Source organism: Procambarus clarkii, chromosome 57 (genome assembly GCF_040958095.1).
Source record: "Procambarus clarkii isolate CNS0578487 chromosome 57, FALCON_Pclarkii_2.0, whole genome shotgun sequence".
NCBI lineage: Eukaryota > Metazoa > Arthropoda > Malacostraca > Decapoda > Cambaridae > Procambarus > Procambarus clarkii.
In genome coordinates this window covers 32,489,614-32,515,721 of record NC_091206.1, presented here as the reverse complement: position 1 = coordinate 32,515,721, position 26,108 = coordinate 32,489,614, and positions in this window count along the sequence as shown.

The window sequence follows — 26,108 nt, the reverse complement described above, 5'->3', positions numbered from 1 at the left end:
GTGCCCGCTCTCATATATTCCATCCCTGTTCGGGTGATTGCCCTCATATATCCCGCCCCTGTATGGGTGCCCGCCCACATATATTCCACCCCTGTACGGTTGCCCGCCCTCATATATCCCACCCCTTTACGGGTGCCCACCCACATATATACCACCCAAGAACGGGTGCCCGCTCTCATATATCCCACTCCTGTACGGGTGCCCGCTCTCATATATCCCAGCCCTGTACGGGTGCCCGCTCTAATATATCCCACCCCTGTACGGGTGCCCGCCTGCAAATATCCCATCCATGTACGGGTTCTAGCCCTCATATATCCCACCCCTGTACGGGTACCCACCATCATATATCCCACCCCTGTACTGGCGCCCGACCTCATATATCCCTCACCTGTACGGGTGCCCGCCAGCATGTATCCCACCCCTGTACGGGTGCTGGCCCTCAAATATCCAACCCCTGTACGGGTGCCCACCTGCATATACTCCTCCTCTGTACGGGTGCCCGCCCGCATGTATCCCACCCCAGTACGGGTGCCCACTGTCATATATCCCACCCCTTTATGGGTGCCCGCCCGTATATATCCAACCCCTGTTCGGGTGCCCGCTCTCATGTATCCAACCCCTGTGCGGGTGCCCACCCTCATATATCCCACCTCTGGATGGGTGACCACACTCTAATATCCCACCTCTGGATGGGTGACCACCATCATATATCCCACCCCCTATATGTATCCCACCCCTATACGGGTGCCCGCCTTCATATATCTCGCCCCTTGTACTGGTGCTCGCCCGCATATAACCCATCCCTTGTACTGGTGCCCGCCCTCATATATCCCACACCCTGTCCGGGTTGCAGCCCGCAAATATTCCTTCCTGTACGGGTGCCAGCCCTCATATATCCCACCCCTGTATGGGTGCCCTCATTCATATATACCACCCCTGTACGGGTGCCCACCCTCATATATCCCACCCCTGTACAGGTGCCTGCCCTCATATATCCCACACCTAAACGGGTGCCCGCCCTCATTCATCCCACCCCTTGTTCTGGTGCCCGCCCTCATATATCCAACACCCTGTACGGGTGCCCGCCCTCATATATCCCACCCCCTGTACGGGTGCCCGCTATCATATCCCCCCCTTTTACGGGTGCCCGCCCTCATATATCCCACACCTTGTACTGGTGCCCACCCGCATATATCCCACCCCTTGTACTGGTGCCCGCCTTCATATATCCCACACCTGTAGAAGTGCCCGCCCACATATTTTCCACACCAGTACGGGTGCCCGCCCTCATATATCCCACCCCTGTACAGGTGCCTGCCCTAATATATCCCACCTCTGTACGGGTGCCCGCCATCATATATCCCACCCCCGTACGGGTGCCCGTCCTCATATATCCCACAACTGCACGGGTTCCCACCCTCATATATCTCACCCCTGTTCAAGTGCCCGCCCTCATATATCCCACACCTGTAGGGGTGCCTGCCCTTATATATCCCACCCCTGCACAAGTGCCCGCCCTCATATATCCCACCCTTGAACGGGTGCTCGCCAATATACATCCCATCCCTGTACGGGTGCCCGTTCTCATATATTCCACCTCTGTACAGGTGCCCTCCCTCATATATCCCACTGCTGCACGGGTGCCCGCTCTAATATATCCCACCCCTGTACGGGTGCCCGCCTGCAAATATCCCACCACTGTACGGGTTCCAGCCCTCATATATCCCACCCCTGTACGGGTGCCCACCATCATATATCCCACCCCTGTACGGGTGCCCGACCTCATATATCCCTCACCTGTACGGGCGCCAGCCCTTATATATCCCACACCTGTAAGGGTGCCCGCTCTCATATATCCCACCTTGGTACGGGTGCCTGCCTGCATGTATCCCACCCCTGTACGGGTGCCCGCTCTCATATATCCCACCTCTGTACAGGTGCCCGCCCTCTATATCCCACCCCTAGTTCTGGTGCCAGCCCTCATATATCCAACCCCCTGTACGGGTGCCCGCCCACATATATCCCAACCCTGTACGGGTGCCCGCTCTCATATATCTTATTCCTGTACGGGTGATCGCCCTCATATATCCCATACCTGTATGGGTACCCGCACTCATATATACAACCCCAATACGGGTGCCCGCCCTCATATATCCCGCCCCTGTATGGGTGGCCGTCCTCATATAACCCAACCCTGTATGGGTGCTCGCCCGCATATATCCCATCCCTGAACCGGTGCCCGCCCTCATATATCCCACCCCTGTACGGGTGCTCGCCCTCATATATCCCACCCCAGTACGGGTGCCCGCCGGCATATTTCCCACCCCTGTACCGGTGCCCGCCCTCATATATCCCACCCCAGTACGGGTGCCTGCTCTCATATATCCCAGCCCAGTACGGGTGCCTGCTCTCATATATCCCACACCTGAACTGGTTCCCGCCCGCATATATCACACCCCAGTAGGGTTGCCCGCTCTCATATATCCCAGCCCAGTACGGGTGCCCGCCCACATATATCCCACCCCTGTACGGGTGCTCGCCCTCATATATCCCACCCCAGTACGGGTGCCCGCCCTCATATATCCCACCCCTGTACGGGTGCCCGCCCGCATATATCCCACCCCAGTACGGCTGCCCGCTCTCATATATCCCAGCCCAGTACGGGTGACCGCCCTCATATATCCCTTCCCTGTATTTGTGCCCGCTCTCATATATCCCACCCTTGTACAGTTGCCCGCCTGAAATATCCCACCCCTGAACGGGTGCCGGCCCTCATATATCCCACCCCTGTACGGGTGCCCGCCCTCATATATCCCACCCCTGTACGTGTGCCCACCTGCTTGTATCCCACCCCTATATGTATCCCACCCCTGTACGGGTGCCCGGCCTCATATATCCCACCCCTTGTACTGGTGCCCGCCCACATATAACCCATCCATTGTTCTGATGCCCGCCCTCATATATCCCACACCCTGTCGGGGTTCCAGCCCGCATATATCCCTTCCTGTACGGGTCCCAGCCCTCTTATATCCCATCCCAGTACGGGTGCCCGCCCTCATATATCCCACCCCTGAACGTGTGCCCGCCCTCATATATCCCACCCCTGTCCGGGTGCCCACCTGCTTGTATCCCACCCTTGTACGGGTGCCCGCCTGCATATATCCCACCCCTGTACGAGTGCCCGCCCTTATGTATCCCACCCCTGTACGGGTGCCAGCCCTCATATATCCCACCCCTGTACGGGTGCCCGCCTGCATATATTCCTCCTCTGTACGGGTGCCCGCCCGCATATATCCCACCCCTGTTCGGGTGCCCGCTCACATATATCCAACCCCTGTGCGGGTGCCCACCCTCATATATCCCACCTCTGGATGGGTGACCACCCTCATATACCCCACCCCATAAATGTATCCCACCCTTGTATGGGTGCCCGCCCTCATATATACCAGCCCTGAATGGGTGCCCGCCAACAAACATCCTACCCCTGTACGGGTGCCCGCTCGCATATATCCCTTCCTGTACGGGTGCCCGACCTCATATATCCCTCACCTGTACGGGCGCCCGCCCTTATATATCCCACCCCTGTACGGGTGCCTGCCGTCATGTATCCCACCCGTGTACGGGTGCCCGCTCTCATATATCCCACCCCTGTACGGGTTTCCGCCCTCATATATCCCACCCCTGTACGGGTGCCCGCCCTCATATATCCCACACCTAAACGGGCGCCCGCCCTCATATATAAAATATATCCCAACCTTTGTATGGGTGCCCGCCCTCATTCATCCCACCTCTTGTTCTGATGCCCACCCGCATATATCCCACCTCTTGTGCTGGTGCCCGCCCTCATATATCCTCCCTTGAACGGGTGCCCGCCCTCATATATCCCACCCTTGTACGGGTGCCCGCCCTCATATATCCCACCCCCTGTACGGGTGCCCGCTATCATATCCACAACTTGTACGGGTGCCCGCCCTTATATATCCCACCCCGTGTACTGGTGCCCACCCGCATATATCCCACCCCTTGTACTGGTGCCCGTCGTCATATATCCCACACCTGTAGAAGTGCCCTCTCTCATATATCCCACTCATGTACGGATGCTCGCCCTTATATATCCCACCCACCTACGAGTGCCTGCCTGCATGTATCCCACACATGTATCCGCTATCATATCTCCCACCCCTGTACGGGTGCCCGCTCTCATATATCCCACCCCCTGTACGGGTGACCGGCCGCATATATCCCACCCCAGTACGGTTGCCCGCTCTCATATATCCCATCCCTGTACGGGTTTCAGCCCTCATATATCCCACCCCTGTACGGGTGCCCACCATCATATATCCCACCCCTGTACGGGCGCCCGCCCATATATATCCCACACCTGTACGGGTGCCCGCTCTCATATATCCCACCTCGGTACGGATGCCTGCCTGCATGTATCCCGCCCCTGTACGGGTGCCCGCCCTCGTATATCCCAACCCTGTACGGATGCCCGCTCTCATATATCCCATTCCTGTACGGGTGATCGCCCTCATATATCCCACACCTGTATGGGTGCCGGCTCTCATATATCCCACCTCGGTACGGATGCCTGCCTGCATGTATCCCGCCCCTGTACGGATGCCCGCCCTCATATATCCCAACCCTGTACGGAAGCCCGCTCTCATATATCCCATTCCTGTACGGGTGATCGCGCTCATATATCCCACACCTGTATGGGTACCCGCCCTCATATGTCCCACCTTTGTAAGGATGCCCGCCCTCATATATCCCAACCATGAACGGGTGCCCGCCCTCATATATCCCACCCCTGTACGGGTGCCCGCCCTCATATATCCCACCCCAGTACGGGTGCCCGCCCTCATATATCCCATCCCTGTCCCGGTGCCCACCTGCATATATCCCACCCCTGTATGAGTGCCCGCCCTTATGTATCCCATTCCTGTACGGGTGCCCGCCCGCATATATCCCACCGCTGATCGGGTGCCCGCTCTCATATATCCAACCCCTGTGCGGGTGCCCACCCTCATATATCCCACCTCTAGATGGGAGACCACACTCATATATCCCACCCCATATATGTATCCCACCCTTGTACAGGTCCCCGCCCTCATATACCTCACCCCTTGTACTGGTGCCCGCCCGCATATAACCCATCCCTTGTACTAGTGCCCGCCCTCATATATCCCACACCCTGTCTGGGTTCCAGCCCGCTTACATCCCTTCCTGTACGGGTGCCAGCCCACATATATCCCACCCCTGTATGGGTGCCCGCCCTCATATATACCACCCCAGTACGGTTGCCCGCCCTCATACATACCACCCCTGTACGAGTGCCCGCCCTCATATATACCACCCCTGCACGGGTGCCCGCCCTCATACATACCACCCCTGTACGGGTGCCCGCCAGCATGTATTCCACCCCCTTACTGACGCCCGCCCTCATATATCCCACTCCTCTATGGGTGCCTGCCCGCATATATCCCACCCCTGTACGGGTGCTCGCCTTCATATATCCCACCCCTGTACGGGTGCTCGCCTTCATATATCCCAGCCCTGAATGGGTGCCCGCCAACATACATCCCACCCCTGTACGGGTGCCAGCCAACAAACATCCTACCCTTGTACGGGTGCCCGCTAGCATATATCCCTTCCTGTAAGGGTGCCCGCCCTCATATATCCCTCACCTGTACGGGCGCCCGCCCTTATATATTCCACACTTGTACAGGTGCCCGCCCTCATATATCCCACCCCTTTTACTGGTGAGCACCCGCATATATCCCAGCCTTTGTATTGGTGGCTGCCCGCATATAACCCTTCCTATACGGGTGCCCGCCCTAATATATCCCACCCCTGTACGGATGCCTACCTGCATGTATCCCACCCATGTACGGGTGCCCACCCACATATATCCCACCCCTGTACAGGTGCCTGCCCTCATATATCCCACACCTAAAAGGGCTCCCGCCCTCATATATCCCATATATCCTAACCTCTGTACGGGTGCCCGCCCTCACTCATCCCACCCCTTGTTCTGATGCCCGCCCGCATATATCCCACCCCTTGTTCTGGTGCCCGCCCTCATATATCCAATCCCCTGTACGGGTGCCCGCTCTCGTATATCCCACCCTTGTACGGGGCCCGCACTCATATATCCCACCCTTGAACAGGTTCCTGCCCTCATATATCCCACCCTCATACAGTGTCCCGCCTGCATGTATCCCACCCCTGTACGGGTGCCAGTCCTCATATATCTCACCCCTGTACGGGTGCCCACTATCATATATCCCACCCCCTTTACGGGTGTCCGCCCTCATATATCCCACCCCTGTATGGGTGCCCGCAATCATATATCCCACCCTCTTACGGGTGACCGCCTTCATATATCCCACCCTTGAACGGGTGCCCACTCTCATATATCCTACCCCTGTACGGGTGCTCGCCCTCATATATCCCACCCCTGTACGGCTGCCAGCCCTCATACATCCCACCCCAGTACGGGTGCCCGCCCTCATATATCCCACCCCTGTACTGGTGCACGCCCGCATATATCCCACCCCTTGTACTGGTGCCCGCCCTCATATATCCAACGCCCTGTACGGGCGCCCGCCCTCATATATCCCACCCCTGTACTGGTGCCCGTCTTCATATATCCCAACCCTGGACAGGTGACCACCTGCATATATCCCACCCCTGTACGGGTGCCCGCCCTCATACATCCGACCCCAGTATGGGTGCCCGCCCTCATATATACCACCCCTGTATGGGTGCCCGCCTGCATGTATCCCACTTCTGTGCGGGTGCCCGCCCTCATATATCCGACCCCTGTACGGGTGCCCGCCCTCATATTTACCACCCCTGCTTGGGTGCCCACCATCATATATCCCAACTTCTGTACGGGTGCCCGCTCTCAATTATCCCACCCCTTGTTCTGGTGCCCGCTCTCATATATCCAACCCTCTGTACGGGTGCCTGCCCTCATATTTCCCACCCCAGTACGGGTGCCCGCCCTCATATATCCCACCCCTGTACGGGTGCCCGCCCGCATATATCCCACCCCAGTACGGTTGCCCGCTCTCTTATATCCCAGCCCAGTACGAGTGACTGCCCTCATATATCCCACCCATGTACGTGTGCCCGCCCTCATATATCCCACCCCTGTACGGGTGCCCACCTGCATGTATCCCACCCTTGTACGGGTGCCTGCCTGCAAATATCCCACCCCTGTACGGGTGCCGGCCCTCATATATCCCACCCCTGTACGGGTGCCCGCCAGCATGTATCCCACCCTTGTACGGGTGCCCGCCTGCAAATATCCCACCCCTGTACGGGTGCCGGCCCTCATATATCCCACCCCTATACGGGTGGCGGCCCTCAAATATCCCACCCTTGTACAGGTGCCCGCCTGCATATATTCCTCCTCTGTACGGGTGCCGTCCTGAATATATCCCACCCCTGTTCGGGTGCCCGCTCTCATATATCCAACCCCTGTGCGGGTGCCCACCCTCATATATCCCACCTCTGGATGGGTGACCAGCTTCATATATCCCACCCCGTATATGTATCCCACCCCTGTACGGGTGCCCGGCCTCATATATCCCACCCCTTGTACTGGTGCCCGCCCACATATAACCCATCCATTGTACTGGTGCCCGCCCTCATATATCCCACACCCTGTCCGGGTTCCAGCCCGCATATATCCCTTCCTGTACGGGTGCCAGCCCTCATATATCCCACCCCTGTACGGATGCCCGCTCTCATATATCCTATTCCTGTACGGGTGATCCCCCTCATATATCCAACATCTGTGTGGGTACCCGCCCTCATATATCCCAACCTTGAACGGGTGCCCGCCCTCATATATCCCACCCCTGTATGGGTGCCCGCCCTCATATAACCCAACCCTGTATGGGTGCTCTCCCGCATATATCCCATCCCTGAACGGGTGCCTGCCCTCATATATCCCACCCCTGTACGGGTCCTCGCCCTCATATATCCCACCCCAGAACGGGTGCCCGCCCGCATATATCCCACCCCAGTACGGGTGACCGCTCTCATATATCCCACCCCTGTACGTGTGCCCGCCCTCATATATCCCACCCCTGTACGGGAGCCCACCTGCATGTATCCCACCCCTGTACGGTGCCGGCCCTCATATATCCCACCCCTGTACGGGTGCTCGCCTGCATGTATCCCAACCCTGTACGGGTGCCGTCCCTCATATATCCCACCCCTGTACGGGTGCCCGCCAGCATGTATCCCACCCCTGTACGGGTGCCGGCCCTCATATATCATACCCTTGTATGGGTGCCCGCCTGCATATATTCCTCCTCTGTATTGGTGCCCGCCCACATATATCCCACCCCTGTACGGGTGCTCGCCCTCATATATCCCACCCCAGTGCAGGTGCCCGCCCTCATATATCCCACCCCTGTACGGGTGCGCGCCCGCATATATCCCACCCCAGTACGGCTGCCCGCTCTCATATATCCCAGCCCAGTACGGGTGACCGCCCTCATAAATCCCACCCCTGTACGTGTGCCCGCCCTCATATATCCCACCCCTGTACGGGTGCCCACCTGCATGTATCCCAACCTTGTACAGTTGCCCGCCTGCAAATATCCCACCCCTGTACGGGTGCCGGCCCTCATATATCCCACCCCTGTACGGGTTCCCGCCCTCATTTATCCAACCCCTATACGTGTGCCCGCCCTCCTATATCCCACCCCTGTCCGGGAGCCCACCTGCTTGTATCCCACCCCCTATATGTATCCCACCCCTGTACGGGTGCCCGGCCTCATATATCCCACCCCTTGTACTGATGCCCGCCCTCATATATCCCACACCCTGTCCGGGTTCCAGCCCGCATATATTCCTCCTCTGTACGGGTGCCCGCCCGCATGTATCCCACCCCTGTACGGGTGCCCACTCTCATATACCCCACCCCTGAACGGGTGTCCGCCCGCATATATCCCACCCCTGTTCGGGTGCCCGCTCTCATATATCCAACCCCTGTGCGGGTGCCCACCCTCATATATCCCACCTCTGGATGGGTGACGACCCTCATATATCCCACCCCCTATATGTATCCTACCCTTGTACGGGTGCCCGGCCTCATATAATCCATCCAATGTACTGGTGCCCGCCCTCATATATCCCACACCCTGTCCGGGTTCCAACCCTCATATATCCCTCCCCTGTATGGGTGACCGCCCTCATATATACCACCCCTGTACGGGTGCCCGCCTGCATGTATCCCACCCCTATACAGGTGCCCACCCTCATATATCCCACCCCTGTTTGGGTGCCCACCCTCATACATCCCACCAATGTACGGGTGCCGAACCTCATATATCCCACACCTGTACAGTTGCCTGCCCTCATATATCCTACCCCCTGTATGGGTGCCCGCCATAATATATCCCACAGCCTGTATGGGTGCCTGCCCTAATATATCCCACCCCATGTACTGGTGCCCGCCCGTATATGTATCACTCCTCTTGTACTGGCGCCCGCCCTTATATATCCCACTCCTCTACGGGTGCCTGCCCTCGTATATCCCACCCTTGCATGGGTGCCCGCCCTCATATATCCCAGCCCTGAATGGGTGCCTGCCAACATACATCCCACCCCTGTACGGGTGCCCGCCAACAAACATCCTACCCCTGTACGGGTGCCCGCTCGCATATATCCCTTCCTGTACGGGTGCCCGCCCTCATATATCCTCCCTTGTACGGGTGCCCGCCCTCATATAACCCACCCTTGTACGGGTGCCCGCCCTCATATATCCCACCCCCTTTACGGGTGCCCGCTATCATATCCACAACTTGTACGGGTGCCCGCCCTTATATATCCCACCCCGTGTACTGGTGCCCACCCGCATATATACCACCCCTTGTACTGGTGCCCGTCCTCATATATCCCACACCTGTAGAAGTGCCCTCTCTCATATATCCCACTCATGTACGGATGCTCGCCCTTATATATCCCACCCACCTACGAGTGCCTGCCTGCATGTATCCCACACCTGTACGGGTGCCAGTGCTCATATATCCAACCCCTGTACAGGTGCCTGCCCTCAAATATTCCACACCTGTATGGGTGCCTGCCCTCATATATCCCACCTCTGTATGGGTGCCCGCTATCATATCTCCCACCCCTGTACGGGTGCCTGCCCTCATTTATTCCACCCCTTGTACTGGTACCCGCTCTCATATATCCCACACCTTTAAGGGTGACTGCCCTCATATATCCCACCCCTGTGCAGGTGCCCGCCCTCATATATCCCACCTCTTGTACTGGTGACCGCTCTCATATATCCCACACCTGTAAGGGTGCCTGACCTCATATATCCCACTCCTGTACGGGTGCCTGCTCTCATATATCCCAGCCCTGTATGCGTGCCCGCTCTAATATATCCCATCCCTGTACGGGTGCCCGCTCTCATATATCCCACCCCTGTACGGGTGCCCGCCCGCATATATCCCACCCCAGTACGGTTGCCCGCTCTCATATATCCCACCCCTGTACGGGTTCCAGCCCTCATATATCCCACCCCTGTACGGGTGCCCACCATCATATATCCCACCCCTGTACGGGCGCCCGCCCATATATATCCCACACCTGTACGGGTGCCCACTCTCATATATCCCACCTCGGTACAGATGCCTGCCTGCATGTATCCCGCCCCTGTACGGGTGCCCGCCCTCATATATCCCAACCCTGTACGGATGCCCGCTCTCATATATCCCATTCCTGTACGGGTGATCGCCCTCATATATCCCACACCTGTATGGGTGCCCTGCTCTCATATATCCCACCTCGGTACGGATGCCTGCCTGTATGTATCCCGCCCCTGTACGGATGCCCGCCCTCATATATCCCAACCCTGTATGGATGCCCGCTCTCATATATCCCATTCCTGTACGGGTGATCGCCCTCATATATCCCACACCTGTATGGGTACCCGCCCTCATATATCCCACCCTTGTAAGGGTGCCCGCCCTCATATATCCCAACCATGAACGGGTGCCCGCCCTCATATATCCCACCCCTGTACGGGTGCCCGCCCTCATATATCTCACCCCAGTACGGGTGCCCGCCCTCATATATCCCACCCCTGTACGGGTGCCCGCCTGCATATATTCCTCCTCTGTACGGGTGCCCACTCTCATATATCCATCCCCTGTACGAGTGCCCGCCCGCATGTATCCCACCCCTGTACGGGTGCCCACTCTCATATATCCATCCCCTGTACGGGTGCCCGCCCGCATATATCCCACCGCTGTTCGGGTGCCCGCTCTCATATATCCAACCCCTGTGCGGGTGCCCACCCTCATATATCCCACCTCTAGATGGGAGACCACCCTCATATATTCCACCCTATATATGTATCCCACCCTTGTACTGGTCCCCGCCCTCATATACCTCACCCCTTGTACTGGTGCCCGCCCTCATATATCCCACACCCTGTCCGGGTTCCAGCCCGCTTATATCCCTTCCTTTACGGGTGCCAGCCCTCATATAACCCATCCCTGTATGGGTGCTCGCCCGCATATATCCCATCCCTGAACGGGTGCCCGCCCTCATATATCCCACCCCTGTACGGGTGCTCGCCCTCATATATCCCACCCCAGTACGGGTGCCCGCCCTCATATATCCCACCCCTGTACGGGTGCCCGCCCTCATATATCCCTCCCCAGTACGGGTGCCCGCTCTCATATATCCCACCCCTGTACTGGTTCCCACCCGCATATATCCCACCCCAGTACGGTTGCCCGCTCTCATATATCCCAGCCCAGTACGGGTGCCCGACCACATATATCCCACCCCTGTACGGGAGCTCGCCCTCATATATCCCACCCTAGTACGGGTGCCCGCCCTCATATATCCCACCCCTGTACGGGTGCCCGCCCTCATATATCCCACACCTGTATGGGTACCCGCCCTCATATATCCCACCCCAGTATGGGTGCCCGCCCTCATATATCCCGCCCCTTTATGGGTGCCCGCCCTCATATAACCCAACCCTGTATGGGTGCTCTCCCGCATATATCCCATCCGTGAACGGGTGCCCGCCCTCATATATCCCACCCCTGTACGGGTCCTCGCCCTCATATATCCCACCCCAGAACGGGTGCCCGCCCGCATATATCCCACCCCTGTACGGGTGCCCGCCCTCATATATCCCACGCCAGTACGGGTGCCCGCTCTCATATATCCCACCCCTGTATTGGTTCCCACCCGCATATATCCCACCCAAGTGCGGTTGCCCGCTCTCATATATCCCAACCCAGTATGGGTGCCCGCCCACATATATCCCACCCCTGTACGGGAGCTCGCCCTCATATATCCCACCCCAGTACGGGTGCCCGACCTCATATATCCCACCCCTGTACGGGTGCCCGCCCGCATATATCCCACCCCAGTACGGTTGCCCGCTCTCTTCCCAGCCCAGTACGAGTGACTGCCCTCATATATCCCACCCCTGTACGTGTGCCCGCCCTCATATATCCCACCCCTGTACGGGTGCCCACCTGCATGTATCCCACCCTTGTACGGGTGCCTGCCTGCAAATATCCCACCCCTGTACGGGTGCCGGCCCTCATATATCCCACCCCTGTACGGGTGCCCGCCAGCATGTATCCCACCCTTGTACGGGTGCCCGCCTGCAAATATCCCACCCCTGTACGGGTGCCGGCCCTCATATATCCCACCCCCTATACGGGTGGCGGCCCTCAAATATCCCACCCCTGTACAGGTGCCCGCCTGCATATATTCCTCCTCTGTACGGGTGCCCGGCCTCATATATCCCACCCCTTGTACGGGTGCCTGCCTGCAAATATCCCACCCCTGTACGGGTGCCGGCCCTCATATATCCCACCCCTGTACGGGTGTTCGCCCGCATATATCCAACCCCTGTTCGGGTGCCCGCTCTCATATATCCAACCCCTGTGCGGGTGCCCACCCTCATATATCCCACCTCTGGATGGGTGACCACCTTCATATATCCCACCCCGTATATGTATCCCACCCCTGTACGGGTGCCCGGCCTCATATATCCCACCCCTTGTACTGGTGCCCGCCCACATATAACCCATCCATTGTACTGGTGCCCGCCCTCATATATCCCACACCCTGTCCGGGTTCCAGCCCGCATATATCCCTTCCTGTACGGGTGCCAGCCCTCATATATCCCACCCCTGTACGGATGCCCGCTCTCATATATCCTATTCCTGTACGGGTGATCCCCCTCATATATCCCACACCTGTGTGGGTACCCGCCCTCATATATCCCAACCTTGAACGGGTGCCCGCCCTCATATATCCCACCCCTGAATGGGTGCCCGCCCTCATATAACCCAACCCTGTATGGGTGCTCTTCCGCATATATCCCATCCCTGAACGGGTGCCTGCCCTCATATATCCCACCCCAGAACGGGTGCCCGCCCGCATATATCCCACCCCAGTACGGGTGACCGCCCTCATATATCCCACCCCTGTACGTGTGCCCGCCCTCATATATCCCACCCCTGTACGGGAGCCCACCTGCATGTATCCCACCCCTGTACAGGTGCCGGCCCTCATATATCCCACCCCTTTACGGGTGCCTGCCAGCATGTATCCCACCCCTGTACGGGTGCCGGCCCTCATATATCCCACCCCTGTATGGGTGCCCGCCTGCATATATTCCTCCTCTGTATTGGTGCCCGCCCACATATATCCCACCCCTGTACGGGTGCTCGCCCTCATATATCCCACCCCAGTACAGGTGCCCGCCCTCATATATCCCACCCCTGTACGGGTGCGCGCCCGCATATATCCCACCCCAGTACGGCTGCCCGCTCTCATATATGACCGCCCTCATAAATCCCACCCCTGTACGTGTGCCCGCCCTCATATATCCCACCCCTGTACGGGTGCCCACCTGCATGTTTCCCACCCTTGTACAGTTGCCCGCCTGCAAATATCCCACCCCTGTATGGGTGCCGGCCCTCATATATCCCACCCCTGTACGGGTGCCCGCCCTCATATATCCAACCCCTATACGTGTGCCCGCCCTCCTATATCCCACCCCTGTCCGGGTGCCCACCTGCTTGTATCCCACCCCCTATATGTATCCCACCCCTGTACGGGTGCCCGGCCTCATATATCCCACCCCTTGTACTGGTGCCCGCCCACATATAACCCATCCATTGTACTGATGCCCGCCCTCATATATCCCACACCCTGTCCGGGTTCCAGCCCGCATATATTCCTCCTCTGTACGGGTGCCCGCCCGCATGTATCCCACCCCTGTACGGGTGCCCACTCTCATATACCCCACCCCTGAACGGGTGCCCGCCCGCATATATCCCACCCCTGTTCGGGTGCCCGCTCTCATATATCCAACCCCTGTGCGGGTGCCCACCCTCATATATCCCACCTCTGGATGGGTGACGACCCTCATATATCCCACCCCCTATATGTATCCTACCCCTGTACGGGTGCCTGGCCACATATATCCCACCCCTTGTACTAGTGCCCGCCCACATATAATCCATCCAATGTACTGGTGCCCGCCCTCATATATCCCACACCCTGTCCGGGTTCCAACCCTCATATATCCCACCCCTGTATGGGTGACCGCCCTCATATATACCACCCCTGTACGGGTGCCCGCCTGCATGTATCCCACCCCTATACAGGTGCCCACCCTCATATATCCCACCCCTGTTTGGGTGCCCACCCTCATACATCCCACCCCTGTACGGGTGCCGACCCTCATATATCCCACACCTGTACAGTTGCCTGCCCTCATATATCCTACCCCCTGTATGGGTGCCCGCCATAATATATCCCACAGCCTGTATGGGTGCCTGCCCTAATATATCCCACCCCATGTACTGGTGCCCGCCCGTATATGTATCACTCCTCTTGTACTGGCGCCCGCCCTCATATATCCCACTCCTCTACGGGTGCCTGCCCTCGTATATCCCACCCTTGTATGGGTGCCCGCCCTCATATATCCCAGCCCTGAATGGGTGCCTGCCAACATACATCCCACCCCTGTACGGGTGCCCGCCAACAAACATCCTACCCCTGTACGGGTGCCCGCTCGCATATATCCCTTCCTGTACGGGTGCCCGCCCTCATATATCCTCCCTTGTACGGGTGCCCGCCCTCATATAACCCACCCTTGTACGGGTGCCCGCCCTCATATATGCCACCCCCTTTACGGGTGCCCGCTATCATATCCACAACTTGTACGGGTGCCCGCCCTTATATATCCCACCCCGTGTACTGGTGCCCACCCGCATATATCCCACCCCTTGTACTGGTGCCCGTCCTCATATATCCCACACCTGTAGAAGTGCCCTCTCTCATATATCCCACTCATGTACGGATGCTCGCCCTTATATATCCCACCCACCTACGAGTGCCTGCCTGCATGTATCCCACACCTGTACGGGTGCCAGTGCTCATATATCCAACCCCTGTACAGGTGCCTGCCCTCAAATATCCCACACCTGTATGGGTGCCTGCCCTCATATATCCCACCTCTGTATGGGTGCCCGCTATCATATCTCCCACCCCTGTACGGGTGCCTGCCCTCATATATTCCACCCCTTGTACTGGTACACGCTCTCATATATCCCACACCTTTAAGGGTGACTGCCCTCATATATCCCACCCCTGTGCAGGTGCCCGCCCTCATATATCCCACCTCTTGTACTGGTGACCGCTCTCATATATCCCACACCTGTAAGGGTGCCTGACCTCATATATCCCACTCCTGTACGGGTGCCTGCTCTCATATATCCCAGCCCTGTATGCGTGCCCGCTCTAATATATCCCATCTCGGTACGGGTGCCCGATCTCATATATCCCACCCCTGTACGGGTGCCCGCCCGCATATATCCCACCCCAGTACGGTTGCCCGCTCTCATATATCCCACCCCTGTACGGGTTCCAGCCCTCATATATCCCACCCCTGTGCGGGTTTCCACCATCATATATCCCACCCCTGTACGGGCGCCCGCCCATATATATCCCACACCTGTACGGGTGCCCACTCTCATATATCCCACCTCGGTACAGATGCCTGCCTGCATGTATCCCGCCCCTGTACGGGTGCCCGCCCTCATATATCCCAACCCTGTACGGATGCCCACTCTCATATATCCCATTCCTGTACGGGTGATCGCCCTCATATATCCCACACCTGTATGGGTGCCCTGCTCTCATATATCCCACCTCGGTACGGATGCCTGCCTGCATGTATCCCGCCCCTGTACGGATGCCCGCCCTCATATATCCCAACCCTGTACGGATGCCCGCTCTCATATATCCCATTCCTGTACGGGTGATCGCCCTCATATATCCCACACCTGTATAGGTACCCGCCCTCATATATCCCACCCTTGTAAGGGTGCCCGCCCTCATATATCCCAACCATGAACGGGTGCCCGCCCTCATATATCCCACCCCTGTACGGGTGCCCGCCCTCATATATCTCACCCCAGTACGGGTGCCCGCCCTCATATATCCCATCCCTGTCCCGGTGCCCACCTGCATATATCCCACCCCTGTATGAGTGCCCGCCCTTATGTATCCCATTCCGGTACGGGTGCCGGCCCTCATATATCCCACCGCTGTTCGGGTGCCCGCTCTCAGATATCCAACCCCTGTGCGGGTGCCCACCCTCATACATCCCACCTCTAGATGGTAGACCACCCTCATATATTCCACCCCATATATGTATCCCACCCTTGAACTGGTCCCCGCCCTCATATACCTCACCCCTTGTACTGGTGCCCACCCGCATATAACCCATCCCTTGTACTGGTGCCCGCCCTCATATATCCCACACCCTGTCCGGGTTCCAGCCCGCTTATATCCCTTCCTGTACGGGTGCCAGCCCTCATATATCCCACCCCTGTATGGGTGCCCGCCCTCATATATACCACCCCAGTACGGGTGCCCGCCCTCATATATACCACCCCTGTACGAGTGCCCGCCCTCATATATACCACCCCTGTACGGGTGCCCGCCTGCATGTATCCCACCCCTGTTTGGGTGCCCACCCTCATATATCCCACCCCTAAAGGGTGCAGGACCTCATATATCCCACCCCTGTACAGTTGCCTGCCCTCATATATCCTACCCCCTTTATGGGTGCCCGCCATTATATATCCCACCGCCTGTATGGGTGCCCGCCCTAATATATCCCACCCCATGTACTGGTGCCCGCCCGTATATATACCACCCCAGGACGGGTGCCCGCCCTCATATATACCACCCCTGTACGGGTGCCCGCCCTCATACATACCACCCCTGTACGGGTGCCCACCTGCATGTATTCCACCCCTTTACTGACGCCCGCCCTCATATATCCCACTCCTCTATGGGTTCCTGCCCGCATATATCCCACCCCTGTACGGGTGCTCGCCTTCATATATCCCAGCCCTGAATGGGTGCCCGCCAATAAACATCCTACCCTTGTACGGGTGCCCGCTCGCATATATCCCTTCCTGTAAGGGTGCCCGACCTCATATATCCCTCACCTGTACGGGCGCCCGCCCTTATATATTCCACACTTGTACAGGTGCCCGCCCTCATATATCCCACCCCTTTTACTGGTGAGCACCCGCATATATCCCAGCCTTTGTATTGGTGGCTGCCCGCATATAACCCTTCCTATACGGGTGCCCGCCCTAATATATCCCACCCCTGTACGGGTGCCCACCTGCATGTATCCCACCCTTTTTCGGGTGCCCACCCACATATATTCCACCCCTGTACAGGTGCCTGCCCTCATATATCCCACACCTAAACGGGCTCCCGCCCACATATATCCCATATATCCTAACCTCTGTACGGGTGCCCGCCCTCATTCATCCCACCCCTTGTTCTGATGCCCGCCCGCATATATCCCACCCCTTGTTCTGGTGCCCGCTCTCATATATCCCACCCTTGTACGGGGCCCGCACTCATATATCCCACCCTTGAACAGGTTCCCGCCCTCATATATCCCACCCTCATACAGTGTCCCGCCTGCATGTATCCCACACCTGTACGGGTGCCAGTCCTCATATATCTCACCCCTGTACGGGTGCCCACTATCATATATCCCACCCCCTTTACGGGTGTCCGCCCTCATATATCCCACCCCTGTATGGGTGCCCGCCCTCATATATCCCACCCTCTTACGGGTGACCGCCTTCATATATCCCACCCTTGAACGGGTGCCCACTCTCATATATCCTACCCCTGTACGGGTGCCCGCCCTCATATATCCAACCCCTGTACGGCTGCCAGCCCTCATACATCCCACCCCAGTACAGGTGCCCGCCCTCTTATATCCAACCCTTGAACAGGTGCCCGCCCTCATATATCCCACCCCTGTACTGGTACACGCCCGCATATATCCCACCCCTTGTACTGGTGCCCGCCCTCATATATCCAACGCCCTGTACAGGCGCCCCCCTTCATATATCCCACCCCTGTACTGGTGCCCGTCTTCATATATCCCAACCCTGGACAGGTGGCCACCTGCATATATCCCACCCCTGTACGGGTGCCCGCCCTCATACATCCGACCCCAGTATGGGTGCCCGCCCTCATATATACCACCCCTGTATGGGTGCCCGCCTGCATGTATCCCACTTCTGTGCGGGTGCCCGCCCTCATATATCCGACCCCTGTACGGGTGCCCGCCCTCATATTTACCACCCCTGCTTGGGTGCCCACCATCATATATCCCAACTTCTGTACGGGTGCCCGCTCTCAATTATCCCACCCCTTGTTCTGGTGCCCGCTCTCATATATCCAACCCTCTGTACGGGTGCCTGCCCTCATATTTCCCACCCCAGTACGGGTGCCCGCCCTCATATATCCCACCCCTGTACGGGTGACCGCCCGCATATATCCCACCACAGTACTGTTGCCCGCTCTCATATATCACAGCCCAGTACGGGTGCCCGCCCGCATATATCCCATCCTTGTAAGGGTGCCCGCCCTCATATATCCTATCCATGAACGGGTGCCCGCCCTCATTTATCCCACCCCTGTACAGGTGCCCGCCCTCATATATCCCACCCCAGTACGGGTGCACGCGCCAGCATATATCCCACCCCTGTGCGGGTGCCCGCCCTCATATATCCCACCCCAGTAAGGGTGCCCGCCCTCATATATCCCACCCCTGTACGGGTGCCCGCCCGCATATATCCCAAACCAGTACTGTTGCCCGCTCTCATATATCCCAGCCCAGTACGGGTGACCACCCTCGTATATCCCACCGCTGAACGTGTGCCCGCCCTCATATATCCCACCCCTGTACGGGTGCCCGCCCGCATATATCCCAAACCAGTACTGTTGCCCGCTCTCATATATCCCAGCCCAGTACGGGTGACCACCCTCATATATCCCACCCCTGTACGGGTGCCCGCCAGCATGTATTCCACCCCTGTACGGGTGCTGGCCCTCATATATCCAACCCCTGTACGGGTGCCCTCCGGCATATACTCCTCCTCTGTACGGGTGCCCGCCCGCATGTATCCCACCCCTGTACGGGTGCCCACTCTCTTATATCCCACCCCTTTACGGGTGCCCGCCCGCATATATCCAACCCCTGTTCGGGTGCCCGCTCTCATGTATCCAACCCCTGTGCGTGTGCCCACTCTCATATATCCCACCTCTGGATGGGTGACCACCCTCATATATCCCACCCCCTATATGTATCCCACCCCTGTACGGGTGCCCGCCCTCATATATCCCGCCCCTTGTACTGGAGCCCGCCCGCATATAACCCACCCCTTGTACTGGTGCCCGCCCTCAAATATCTCACACCCTGTCCGGGTTGCAGCCTGCATATATCACTTCCTGTACGGGTGCCATCCCTCATATATCCCACCCCCTGTATGGGTGCCCGCCCTCATATATACCACCCCTGTACGGGTGCCCACCCTCATATATCCCACCCCTGTAAAGGTGCCTGCCCTCATATATCCCACACCTAAACGGGCGCCCGCCCTCACATATCCCATATATCCCTACCTCTGTACGGGTACCCGCCATCATTCATCCCACCCCTTGTTCTGATTGCCGCCCGCATATATCCCACCCCTTGTTCTGGTGCCCGCCCTCATATATCCAACCCCCTGTACGGCTGCCCGCCCTCATATATCCCACTCCTGTTTGGCTGCCCACCATCATATATCTCAACCTCTATACGGGTGCCCGCCCTCATATATCCAACCCCTGTACGGGTGCCCGCCCTCATATATCCCACCCCTGTACGGGTGCCCGCCCTCATATATCCAACCCCCTGTACGGGTGCCCGCCCTCATATATCCCACCCCTGTACGGGTGCCCGCCCTCATATATCTCAACCTCTGTACGGGTGCCCGCCCTCATATATCCCACCCCTGTACGGGTGCCCGCCCTCATATATCCCACCCCTGTACGGGTGCCCGCCCGCATATATCCCACCACAGTTCTGTTGCCCTCATCTATCCCAGCCCAGAACGGGTGCCCGCCCGCATATATCCCACCCCTGTACGGGTGCCCGCCTCATATATCCCACCCCAGTACGGGTGCCTGCCCGTATATATCAAACCCCTGTGCGGGTGCCCGCCCTCATATATCCCACCCTAGTAAGGGTGCCCGCCCTCATATATCCCACCCTAGTAAGGGTGCCCGCCCTCATATATCCCACCCCTGTACGGGTGCTCGCCCGCATATATCCCACCCCAGTACGGTTGCCCGCTCTCATATATCCCAGCCCAGTACGGGTGCCCACCTGCATGTATCCCACCCTTGTACGGGTGCCCGCCTGCATATATCCCATCCCTGTACGACTGCCCGCCCTTATGTATCCCACCCCTGTACGGGTGCCCGCCAGCATGTATTACACCCCTATACAGGTGCCGGCCCACATATATCCAACCCCTATATGGGTGCCCACCGGCGTATACTCCTCCTCTACACGGGTGCCCGCCCGCATGTATCCCACCCCTGTACGGGTGCCCACTCTCTTATATCCCACCCCTTTACGGGTGCCCGCCCGCATATATCCAACCCCTGTTCGGGTGCCCGCTCTCATGTATCGAACCCCTGTGCGGGTGCCCACCCTCATATATCCCACCTCTGGATGGGTGACCACCCTCATATATCCCACTCCCTATATGTATCCCACCCCTGTACGGGTGCCCGCCCTCATATATCCCGCCCCTTGTACTGGTGCCTGCCCGCATATAACCCACCCCTTATACTGGTGCCCGCCCTCATATATCCAACCCCCTGTACGGGTGCCCGCTCTCATATATCCAACCCCCTGTACGGGTGCCCGCTCTCATATATCCTCCCTTGTACGGTTGGCCGTCCTCATATATCCCACCCTTGTACGGGTGCCCGCCCTCATATATCCCACCCTTGAACAGGTGCCCGCTCTCATATATCCCACCCCCTACACGGATGCCCGCTATCATATCCCCCCCTTGTACGGGTGCCCACCCTTATATATCCCACACCACTGGTGCCCACCCGCATATATCCCACCCCTGTACAGGTGCCCGCCCTCATATATCCCACCTCTGTATGGGTGCCTGCCCTGAAATATCCCACACCTGTATAAGTGCCCGCCCTCATATATCCCACCTCTGTACGGGTGCCCGCCATCATATATCCCACCCCCGTACGGGTGCCCGTCCTCATATATCCCTCAACAGCACGGGTGCCCACCCTCATATATCCCACCCCTGTACAGGTGCCCGCCCTCATATATCCCACACCTGTAAGGGTGCCTGCCCTCATATATCCCACCCCAGTACAAGTGCCTGCCCTCATATATCCCACCCTTGAACGGGTGCTTGCCAACATACATCCCATCCCTGTACGGGTGCCCGTTCTCATATATTCCACCTCTGTACAGGTGCCCGCCCTCATACATCCCACTCCTGTACGGGTGCCCGCTCTAATATATCCCACCCCTGTACGGGTGCCCGCCTGCAAATATCCCACCCCTGAACGGGTTCAAGCCCTCATATATCCCACCCCTGTACGGGTGCCCACCATCATATATTCCACCCCTGTACTGGTGCCCCACCTCATATATCCCTCACCTGTACGGGCGCCAGCCCTTGTATATCCCACACCTGTAAGGGTGCCCGCTCTCATATATCCCACCTCGGTAAGGGTGCTTGCCTGCATGTATCCCACCCCTGTACAGGTGCCCGCTCTTATATATCCCAACCCTGTACGGATGCCTGCTCTCATATATCCCATTCCTGTACGGGTGATCGCCCTCATATATCCCACACCTGTATGGGTACCCGCCCTCATATATCCCACCCCAGTAAGGGGTCCCGCCCTCATATAACCCAACCCTGTATGGGTGCTCGCCCGCATATATCCCATCCCTGAACGGGTGCCCGCCCTCATATATCCCACCCCTGTACGGGTGCTCGCCCTCATATGTCCCACCCCAGTACGGGTGCCCGCCCTCATATATCCCACCCCTGTACGGGTGCCCGCCCTCATATATCCCACCCCAGTACGGGTGCCCGCTCTCATATATCCCAACCCTGTACTGGTTCCCACCCGCATATATCCCACCCCAGTACGGTTGCCCGCTCTCATATATCCCAGCCCAGTACGGGTGCCCGCCCACATATATCCCACCCCTGTACGGGAGCTCGCCCTCATATATCCCACCCCAGTACGGGTGCCCGCCCTCATATATCCCTTCCCTGTACGGGTGCCCGCCCTCATATATCCCACACCTGTATGGGTGCCCGCCCTCATATATCCCGCCCCTGTATGGGTGCCCGCCCTCATATAACCCAACCCTGTATGGGTGCTCTCCCGCATATATCCCATCCCTAAACGGGTGCACGCCCTCATATATCCCACCCCTGTACGGGTCCTCGCCCTCATATATCCCACCCCAGAACGGGTGCCCGCCCTCATATATCCCACGCCAGTACGGGTGCCCGCTCTCATATATCCCACCCCTGTATTGGTTCCCACCCGCATATATCCCACCCAAGTGCGGTTGCCCGATCTCATATATCCCAGCCCAGTACGGGTGCCCGCCCACATATATCCCACCCCTGTATGGGAGCTCGCCCTCATATATCCCACCCCAGTACGGGTGGGATATATGAGGGGTGGGACCTCATATATCCCACCCCTGTACGGGTGCCCGCCCGCATATATCCCACCCCAGTACGGTTGCCCGCTCTCTTATATCCCAGCCCAGTACGAGTGACTGCCCTAATATATCCCACCCCTGTACGTGTGCCCGCCCTCATATATCCCACCCCTGTACGGGTGCCCACCTGCATGTATCCCACCCTTGTACAGGTGCCTGCCTGCAAATATCCCACCCCTGTACGGGTACCGGCCCTCATATATCCCACCCCTGTACGGGTGCCCGCCAGCATGTATCCCACCCTTGTACGGGTGCCCGCCTGCAAATATCCCACCCCTGTACGGGTGCCCGCCTGCAAATATCCCACCCCTGTACGGGTGCCCGCCTGCAAATATCCCACCTCTATACGGGTGGCGGCCCTCAAATATCCCACCCCTGTACAGGTGCCCGCCTGCATATATTCCTCCTCTGTACGGGTGCCCGCCTGCATATATCCCACCCCTATTCGGGTGCCCGCTCTCATATATCCAACCCCTGTGCGGGTGCCCACCCTCATATATCCCACCTCTGGATGGGTGACCACCCTCATATATCCCACCCCGTATATGTATCCCACCCCTGTACGGGTGCCCGGCCTCATATATCCCACCCCTTGTACTGGTGCCCGCCCACATATAACCCATCCATTGTACTGGTGCCCGCCCTCATATATCCCACACCCTGTCCGGGTTCCAGCCCGCATATATCCCTTCCTGTACGGGTGCCAGCCCTCATATATCCCACCCCTGTACGGATGCCCGCTCTCATATATCCCATTCCTGTACGGGTGATCGCCCTCATATATCCCACACCTGTGTGGGTACCCGCCCTCATATATCCCAACCTTGAACGGGTGCCCGCCCTCATATATCCCACCCCTGTACGGGTTCCCGCCCTCATATATCCCACCCCAGTACGGGTGTCCGCCCTCATATATCCCACCCCTGTACGTGTGCCCGCCCTCATATATCCCACCCCTGTCCGGTTGCCCACCTGCTTGTATCCCACCCTTGTACGGGTGCCCGCCTGCATATATCCCACCCCAGTACGAGTGCCCGCCCTTATGTATCCCACCCCTGTACGGGTGCCGGCCCTCATATATCCCAACCCTGTGCGGGTCCCCGCCTGCATATATTCCTCCTCTATATGGGTGCCCGCCCGCATGTATCCCACCCCTGTACGGGTGCCGACTCTCATATATCCAACCCCTGTACGGGTGCCCGCTCTCATATATCCAACCCCTGTGCGGGTGCCCACCCTCATATATCCCACCTCTGGATGTGTGACCACCCTCATATATCCCACCCCATATATGTATCCCACCCCTGTACGGATGCCTGCCCTCATATATCCCACCCCTGTACGGGTGCTCGCCCTCATATATCCCACCCCAGTACGGGTGCCCGCCCGCATAAATTCCACCCCTGTACGGGTGCCCGCCCTCATATATCCCACCCCAGTACGGGTTCCCGCCCGCATATATCCCACCCCAGTACGGTTGCCCGCTCTCATATATCTCAGCCCAGTACAGGTGCCCGCCCACATATATCCCACCCCTGTACGGGTGCTCGCCCTCATATATCCCACCCCAGTACGGGTGCCCGCCCACATATATCCCACCCCTGTACGGGTGCCCGCCTGCATATATCCCACCCCAGTACGGTTGCGCGCTCTCGTATATCCCATCCCAGTACGGGTGACCGCCCTCATATATCCCACCAATGTACGTGTGCCCGCCCTCATATATCCCACCCCTGTTCGGGTGCCTACCTGCATGTATCCCACCCTTGTACGGGTGCCCGTTTTCAAATATCCTACCCCTGTACGGGTGCCTACCTGCATGTATCCCTCCTCTGTACGGGTGCCCGCCCGCATGTATCCCACAACTATACGGGTGCCCACTCTCCTATATCCCACCCCTGTGCGGGTACCCACCCTCATATATCCCACCTCTGGATGGGTGACCACCCTCATATATCCCACCCCCGTATATGTATCCCACCCCTTTACGGGTGCCTGGCCTCATATATCCCACCCCTTGTACTGGTGCCCGCCCACATATAACCCATCCATTGTACTGGTGCCCGCCCTCATATATCCCACACCCTTTCCGGGTTCCAGCCCTCATATATTCCAACCCTGTATGGGTGCTCGCCCTCATATATACCACCCCTGTACGGGTGCCCGCCCTCATATATACCACCCCTGTACGGGTGCCCGCCTGCATGTATCCCACCCCTGTACAGGTGCCCACCCTCATATATCCCACCCCTGTTTGGGTGCCCACCCTCATATATCCCACCCCTGTACGGGTGCCGAACCTCATATATCCCACACCTGTACAGGTGCCTGCCCTCTTATATCCTACCCCCTGTATGGGTGCCCGCCATTATATATCCCACCGCCTGTATGGGTGCCTGCCCTAATATATCCCACCCCATGTACTGTGCCCGCCCGTATATGTATCTCATCCTCTTATACTGGCGCCCGACCTCATATATCCCATTCCTCTACGGGTGCCTGCCCTCATATAACCCACCCCTGTACGGATGCCCGGCCGCATATATCCCATCCCTGAACGGGTGCCCGCCCTTATGTATCCCACCCCTGTACGGGTGCCCGCCCGCATATATCCCATCCCTGAACGGGTGCCCGCCCTTATGTATCCCACCCCTGTACAGGTGCCGGCCCTCATATATCCCAACCCTGTGCGGGTGCCCGCCTGCATATATTCCTCCTCTATATGGGTGCCCGCCCTTATGTATCCCACCCCTGTACGGGTGCCCGCCCGCATATATCCCATCCCTGAACGGGTGCCCGCCCTTATGTATCCCACCCCTGTACGGGTGCCCGCCCGCATATATCCCATCCCTGAACGGGTGCCCGCCCTTATGTATCCCACCCCTGTACAGGTGCCGGCCCTCATATATCCCAC